At 37.1% G+C, this 9,058-nt stretch overlaps 1 pseudogene; it reads left to right on the top strand.

The window, feature by feature from the left end:
• Positions 1–1,233: 1,233 nt before the first annotated feature.
• LOC106966780 (60S ribosomal protein L35a-like) lies at positions 1,234–1,656 on the top strand (annotated as a pseudogene).
• Positions 1,657–9,058: the final 7,402 nt, after the last annotated feature.

Raw genomic sequence — 9,058 nt, 5'->3', positions numbered from 1 at the left:
GTCCTACCACAGCAATTAGGCAGAGAAAAAAAAGAAAGAAAGAAAGAAAGAAAGAAAGAAAGAAAGAAAGAAAGGAAGGAAGGAAGGAAGGAAGGAAGGAAGGAAGGAAGGAAGGAAGGAAGAAAGAGAGAAATTCATCCAAACTGGAAAGGAAAAGTATTTGTTACTTGTTGTGGATGACATGGTACTATGTTTAGATAACCCTAAGGACTCCACTAAAAATGGTTAGAGCTAATAAATGAATTTGGTAAAGCTGCAGGATACAAAATTAATATACAAAAATCTGTTACACTTCCATACACTAATATTGAACTATAACCAACAGAAATCAAGAATACAATTCCATATACAACTGCATCAAAAGGAACAAAATACCTAGGAATAAATTTAACCAAGGAGGTGAAAGACCTGTACCCTGAGGTACAACTATAAGACATTGGTGAAAGAAATTGAAGAAGACATAAATAAGTGGAAGGATATTCCATGATCATGGATTGGAAGAATTAATATTGTAAAATTATCCATACTACCTGAAGCAATACAGATTCAATGCAATCTCTATCAAATTCTAATGGCATTATTCACAGAACTTAAACAAATAATTACACAATTTATATGGAACCTCAAAAGACTCCGAAGAACCAAGACAATCTTGAAAAGAACAAATCCAGAAGTATCAGGCTCTGTGATTTCAAACTATAATATAAAGCCACAGTAATTGAAACAATATGTATTGGCATAAAAATAGACACATAGATCTCTGGAATATAATAGAGAGTCCAGAAATAAACTCATGCATGTATGGTCAATTAATTTATGACAAAGGGGTCAGGAATGTACAACGAGTAAAGGATGGTCTCTTCAAAAAATGGTGCTAAAAAAAAAAAATGGTGTGCCACTACCTGTGCAAGAATGAAACTGGACCACTGCCTTGCACCATTTATGAAAATAAACACAAAATGGATTAAAGACGTTAATGTTAGACCTGAAAACATAAAATTCCTAGAAGAAAACATAGGCAGTAACCTCCTTGATATTGGTTGTGGTGATAGTTTTTTGACTCTGACTACAAAGGCAAGGGAAACAAAAGCAAAAATAAATGGGATCACATCAAACTAAAAAGCTTCTGCATAGCTCTTTCTGCCATCTTGGAGCCTGTGGAGGCCCTGTGGGAAAAGTAGCCTCCATAGACTCCAAGATTCTCCTAATACTCTTTTTGACAGGACTCCTAAAATGACAAATATGTCTGGAAGGCTGTAGTCCAAGGCCATATTTGCTGGCTATAAGTGGGTTCTCTAGAACCAGAGGGAGAACACAGCCCTTCTTAAAATTGAAGGTGTTTATGCTTGAGATGAAACTGAATTCCACCTAGGCCAAGAAATGTGCTTATGTGTAGAAAGCAAAGAACAACACAGTGACTCCGGGTGGCAAACTGAACAAAACCAGAGTAATCTGTGGAAAAGTAACTCATGCTCATGGAAACAGTGGCATGATTTGCCAAATTCCAAAGCAACCTTCCTGCTAAAACCATTGGCCACAGAATCCATGTGATGCTGTACCCCTCAAGGATTTAAACTTACTGAAAAGTAAATAAAGGTATAGATTTGTTCTCTTGTAAAAAAAAAAAAAAGAAAAGATAAAGAAAAACAAAGAAAAGGCTTCTGCATAGCTAAGGAAACCATAAACAAAGTGGAAGGCAACCTACTAAACTGGAGAAGATATTTGCCAATCTGGTAAGGGGTTGATATCCAGAATATGCAAAGAACTACAACTCAACAACAACAACAACAAATCTGATTAAAAAATGGGCAGATGATCTAATAGACATTTTTCTAGTGAAGATATACAGATGACTAAGAAGCACATAATTAGATGTTCAATATCACTAATCATCAGGGAAATGCAAATCAAAAGCCACAATGAGATATCATTTTATACCTATCAGAATGGCAAGTATCAAAAAGACAGAAATAACAAGTGTTGGTGAGGATGCAGAGAAAAGGGAATCCATGTGCACTATTGGTGGGAATGTAAACTGGTATGGCCACCATGGAAAACAATATAGAGGTTCCTTAAAAAATTAAAAATAGAGTTACCATATGATTCACCAATTCCATTACTGGGTATCTATCTGAAGAAAACAAAGACACTAATTTGGAAAGATATATTCATCCTATGTTCACTGCAATATTATTTGCAATAGACAAGATATGGAAATCACCTAAAAGTCCATTGACGGATAAATGGATAAAGAAGACAGAGTAAAAATTTACAATGGAATACTAATTAGCTGTAAATAGGAATGAAATCTCGCCATTTGCAACAACATAGTAGATCTTGAAGGCATTTAATAAGTGAAATAAGTCAAACAGAAAAAGACAAATACTCATTTACGTGGAATCTAACAAACAAAACAAAACTAAATCCAGACTCATAGGCCCAGAGAAAAGAGTGGTGGTTGCCTGAGAGCAGATAGATGGGGGAATGGGTAATGGGGATCAAGAGGTATAAACTTCTAGTTATAAAATAAGTAAGTCATGGGGAGGTAATGTATAGAAGCGGGAATACATTCGGTAGCGTTGTGTTAACTTGTATGGTGACAGATGTGACTAGACATTGCAGTGATCAGTTCACAGTGTATACGAAAGTTGAATCATTGTGCTGTATACATAAAACTAATATGATATTGCATGTCAATTACACTTCAATAAAAAAGAAAAGACTCACTTTATAAAGAAATAATACTTTATAAAGAAATAAAGCTAGGCATCTATGTAATGTTCTCGTAGCGCCTTTTAAAATACACCTAACCTCTTACTTTTTCCCACCTAGTCTCTCAGATTTGAGGCCCTTTAAATGCCCTGCAGACCCTATGCACCTGATCAATGATATCAAGCAGATTAAAATGTACCCATATCCCATATTAAATAGAATCATTTCACTGTAAAATTTTTGAAAGGATTTTTACAATTTTGTTTTTGAAACTTTAGGCCTTGGGTAACATGCCTAACTTATAACCAGCTACGATTTCTAAGTGATCAGCAAGCACGTAGAGGAATGTTTGCAATTTAACTTAAAAACTGTTTTCAAATGCAGTGACATTTTTATGATACTTTTTGAAAATGAATGAAGCTGACACAATATTGCATTTTGCTTAGTTATTAACCTGGCCTCCGTACTTCTAATATGCAACCAGTATCTTGTGATCAGGCCTTAAATATTTCCCCAGGCCTGTAAAACTTGGCAACTCTGGAGTGCCTTCAGTTTATTATGAATTAGGCCCACCCACGACAGCCCCCGATGTCATCTCCACCAGAGATCTAGCATAGGAGTCCTTGTGGACTGAACCACCAAACACCCAGCCCAAGGGTTGGTCACTGTGTGGTACTGTCTGGTCTTCTCTGCTGATAGTCTGGCACTGGCCAGCCAGTCTTCTAGCAAGCAGTCCACGCCCAGATGGGATACCTTCTTTGAGCTTTCAGAACTCCTCGAGGTCTGGTGGCTACACTTAGCTCCTTATTTGAAGCTTTTCTTTTTTCACATCTTTCAAATAAAATCTTTTGTTGAGGTTCAGCTTGACATTAGAAGCTTGATATAATATATAACTGACCACATTCCCCCTCACCCACAAAAAAAAAAGAAAAAGAAAATTACTCTGGAAAAAGCCTTCAGAAATAAATGGACAAAACATATACCCCCTAACATCTCATATTCAGTCTTGGGCTTCTTGAAGGCAACATTGCAGCTAATAGCCCAGCCTCCCCACCTCTACTGAACTGTTCTGGGGCCAGAAGTCTCCCAGCCCACCACTCCCAACCAATAACCCCACATCCTTTACACTGTGCTACTTTTTAAAATGTTTATTTATTTTTGAGAGAGAGAGAGAGAGAGAAAGAGGAAGAATGTAAGCGGGGGAAGGGGCAGAGGGAGCCATGAGTAGGGGCTCAAACTCATGAACCAAACATTGAGATCATGACTTGAGCTGAAATCAGACACTTCACTGATTGAGCCACCCTGACGCCCCCAGTATGCGGTGCTATTCTAAAGGGAAAATTGGAAACTGTGTAGGTAAACATGGCGTATTGTTCAAATTTAAAATTCTGGGGAGATTTTTCAATATTTACAATTCTGATTTCTTTGTAGAGGTTCCTAAAATAATGACACTATTAAACCTTAAAATTAATACCCTACATTGGGCACAAATGCTCTGCCTTTTATGAGCATCTTCCCTAATCCATTCTTTCTCTTTATTCATTTAATATCGGTTGAGCCCCTCTTCTGTGCCAGATACCATGCTGAGCCCTGGTGAGTACAGCAGACGGAGTCCCTGGGAATAAAGAAGGCAGCAATTGCAACCCATCGTATCGTGGTGTCTTCTGTAAGTGCTTCGCATGGCTAATGTAAACCTGTTTTACTAAAATTCAACCCCATTTCTCCTTGTTCAGCCCATGGAGTAGGTAAACAACAGCCAATCACTATCCTTTCCAACATAGGTTTCCTGATACTTGAAACACTCAAATTTCTTTTTTCTTGCTCAAAATAAACATATTTTTCCACAAAGAAGATTAGATTTGATGTGTGCAACAAGCCAATGTAACTCCTTTGCCGTGTCATCACATTGTCATTGATATGAAAATATAGAATATAACTTTTCAGTCACATTGAAAGGATAAAGGAAAATAGAGTCCCAAGCGATCAACCAGTTTCTTAGGCATTAATCTACACACTAATCCTGATAATACCATTCTAAAAAAACTGCACTAAAATGAAACAAAAATTTTGCCTCATTGCACAAGCTGAGAAAAAATAACTAATAGGTCTCTATCCCATATGACTCATATCTGCGTACGCTGCCCCCGAAGAAATCAAGACACACTGTCACTGAACAACATTATTATCCCTTAAGAAGGACTGTAAAATGTGTACATCACTCATTCGTTGACATTGAACTTGTGCCAAAACTATTAAGAGCACATATTAATACATATCCCAAATGTGTAGGAATGACTACAGAATAAAACACAAAATGAAATCGGTACTCACTATTAATTTGTCTTTTATAAATGATTAAGTAAAGCATACGAAGGAAATAAAAGGGCAATAAATACCCTTTTATCACAAACCGGGGGATTTCTCTTACTCTGGGCTTGCATACAACCAGTTTAGAAATATGCATAATTGCCTATGGTCAACATCATATCACTGCCAGATCACACATTAAACAGATAACCACTATTATTATAAAAGCGACTTCCTTGACCTCATATTTTGGTCTGGCTAGAAATTCCTGTATTTTCCCAGATCAGCTGTTACACAGTGCCAATCTCATGTTGTGCGTGTCACTTTGCCCCAGTATAAGTGACCAGCGCCTTATAGAGCTCACTCAAAGACACGCTTATATGCATAGGAATAGCAGAAGTTCGAGAAATATGATCATAGTTCTTACAGTGCTTTTTAAAATCTCGTCTATGTGTGTTTTTCTATTATAGCTAAGGTACAGTGTGTGTTATTTGGCAGCTGAATTTGACATGAAAATATAAAAGGTTTGGGCAACCACATATTTGGAAATAGAAATCTTTCCTGAAAACATGGCTTTGGTTTTTAAACACAGCTAAATTTCTGGAAACTTCAATTTGTTAAAGACAGCCAAGACTTCAATCATATTTAACATATTCCTGGGGTTTACATATAGTGTTTCAAAGTAATAAACAACATCTTGTTTGGAGTAGCATGAAGAAAATGAGGCAAGCACTTCTTTAGAGTAAAAGCTCCACTTTTAAAAATAGTTTGGAGACTCATTCTTATGTTGGTAAAATCACAAAACACTATTCAGCAAACAAAACATGATGAGCTCAATTCAAGTTGGTAAACATTTTTAGCTGGCTTCATTTGTAGTAAGAATTTTAATGTAACCATAACTTCAAGAATACATCCCTTATAATAGAAACTTGAGGGGCAAAACTTTTTTTTAATTGTTAATAAGAACGACGGTGTCAAGTTGGCATTTGAAAATCGGAAGAGATGTGATGACAGCAGTGAATTCATTGTTTGAACAAGTTTAAAAATCACATTACAGTGCACTAAAATGCACCCACATTTACTCATGAGCAGGCTCACTGCAGTAACCAACAAGTCCCAGGTCTGATTCAATAGCAGACAATAGACTCCTTTAAGGTAGCATCTATATAGCCACCTTCCCTCCGGCACATAAAACTAACAGTAAAGTTGTAAATCTTTCACATGCTTTTGTCTCATTGGTCTAAACATAACACTGATGTCTAAAAAATCTTAAATCACTTAGTAAAAATAACAAGCCCTTTTCAATAAGCAAAACATGAGGAATCAAAATAGTACCATTCAAGGAAAGGAAGGAGCTTCCTCTATACTCTTTATAACAAGTAGGTCAGAATTCATTTAACCATGCTTTTTCCCTAAACAGATTCAGTGAACATAAAATCTGTTGTAAGAACAATTATAGATTCACATCTAGATAATTGAGGGCAAACCAACTAATAAGCATTGGAACATCTTGCTCTGTGGTCAACATTCCCTAATTTTGCCTACATGTTATTCTGAACTTGTTTTTATAATCAATATTTTATTTCTGGGGGTTAGTAGGCAAAACATGGGAATTTGTCTGAAGGTTTAAAAGTTGGTTGAGATACTACCTCACACCCATCAGGATAGACGTGCTCCAAAACAGAAAATAACAAGTGTTGGCGAGGACGTGGAGACATTGGAGCCCTCATGCCCTGTGGGTGGGAATATTAAATGGTGTGGCCACTACACGAAATGGTGTGTCAGTTCCTCAGAATGTTAAAAAGATTTACCACCTAACCCAGCAATTCTACTTTGGGGTATATACCCAAAAGAACTGGAAGGAGAGTCTCGAAGAGATATTGGTACACCCATGATACAGCAGCATTATTTCATAATGGCCAAACGGTGGGCGCAACCCAAGGATCAATTAATGAGAGCATGTAAGCAAATGTACAATGGAATATTGTTCAACCTTAAAAAGGAATGAAATTTTGACAGATGCTACAACATGGACGAACCTAGAGGATGTTCCGCTACGTGAAATAGGCCACTTACAAAAAGACAAATACTCTTATGCGAAGTGCCTTGACTAGTCAAATTCATAAAGACAGAAAGTAGAATGGTAGTTCCCAGGGCTGGGGGTGGGGGAGAATAGGAAGTTGTAGTTTAATGGGTACAGAGTTTCAGTTTTGCAAGAAGAAAAGAGATCCACAGATCACTTGCACAACAACACGAATATACTTAATACTCCTGAACTGTATACTTAAAACTGGTTAAGATGGTAAATTTTACGTGATGTGTATTTTGTCACAAGTAAATGTTTTTAAACATCGAAATAAATTAGATAGATAGACAGACAGACAAAGTCTGTAGCCTGAAGATCAAGGCCAAGCCTGTTACATCATTTTATCATTGAATCTTGACAGCAACACAGGCCATGAGTGATAGTATGTCCATGTTACAGGTGGGACAGCTAAGGCCCAAACCTCGAACCTCAGAAAAGAACACATTTCTAGCAAGTGGAGGGTTTGTGAGATAAATGAGTCCACACCTACACTGTGTTCAGTAGCACACTCTGGCTCTCACGCTGACATTAACACCTTACTGCAAATCCCTGTCGTTTACTCTCAGGGTCCCAAACAGCAAGCATTGTCATTATTCAATCACCCACGTGTGAGTTGGTCTTCATCTTGCATCCATTTATTCAGCACTAAATAGGCACTGGGATAGAAAGACAGGATGCCTGGCTTGCATGGTTTAGCATCCAGCAAATAAAAACAGATACGAAAGCAAAAGCCCTGCATGTAAGCAGCAATAAAGCAGATGCATAGCCTTTAGTTGGAGCCCACAGGAGGAAGGGAGAATGCCCTGATGAACGAAAGAACGAAGGCAAGTTCTGCCTTCTAGGCACTTTTATCTAAGACCAACTCCGATGGCTTCAAAGGGGCCGAAGACGTGCTCCTGTGACTTCTGCGGTGATGACTGCCTCTCTGTTTGCCTTTTCATCCTTGCCTCCCTCACTCGTTCAAGATGAAAATACCCCCGTTTTTTAGTAGAGGAGGGAAGCCCTAAAAAGTCTATGTTAAATGTCTCTTGGTAAAAGACGTTTCTGATCTAAAAGAGGAAAGGATTTGTAAAAATCTCCAACCATCCACTTAGAGAAAAAATACTATGAAATATTAAGTGTTTGGCCAAACTTCTCTTCCTACAGTCTAACGATGGACAAATATCAGGAGGAAAAAAAAGGAAAATCAATATTTTAAAGCTATTTGCCTCACTGATACACAGCTTAGACTCTCTCAAAGTCCTTACCAAAAAAAAAAAAAAAAAAAAAAAGAAAAGATACTTTGCAGTCGTTTTCCAGAGGAATAAAGTTTTATATTTTCCCTATGCAAGCAAGAAGTGATAAGATACAGTAATTTTGGTAATAAACCTTAAGACTTTAAAATTCAAAAGGAAATGTCTATAGAGTCACGTCTAGATACGCCTAGCAGAACTTTGAAAGTACACGCACTAAAGAGTGTAAGGTTGTTGTGCAACCTTAGAGGGATGGGGAAGTCTTTTGCTTCTAATTTTATATGATTTTTATGAATGTACAATATACTTTTTGGCATTTTTCAAATAAAAAAGGAAAAGCAGACAAGATTAATAAATGCTTTCATATATGCATATTGCAGGATTAAAGAAGGAAGTCCATCGTCAATGACTATGTTGATTTACATAACAGACACCTTTATCCTTCGTTAACAGGAAGTACTATAGCACAGTGGTTAGAAGTGGGGGTTTTTAAGTCAGACAGACTTTGGTTTGAATTCAAGCCTCATTCTTACTGGTTGTGAGCCAGAAAAACATGATTTATCCACTCAAAACTTATGTTCCCATCTATAAAACGGGGATAATAATACAAATCTCTCGGATTTATTGCTAAGATTTTAGAAGTTAGTATGTGTGGAACATACTGATCCCTCAGTTAAATATAATTATCAGAAGATTACAGGGAACAGAAAAGACCAGGTGA

The sequence above is a fragment of the Acinonyx jubatus genome, chromosome C1, assembly GCF_027475565.1.
Source record: "Acinonyx jubatus isolate Ajub_Pintada_27869175 chromosome C1, VMU_Ajub_asm_v1.0, whole genome shotgun sequence".
Classification (NCBI taxonomy): Eukaryota; Metazoa; Chordata; class Mammalia; order Carnivora; family Felidae; genus Acinonyx; species Acinonyx jubatus.
This window is presented reverse-complemented; position numbering and strand designations above follow the sequence as displayed.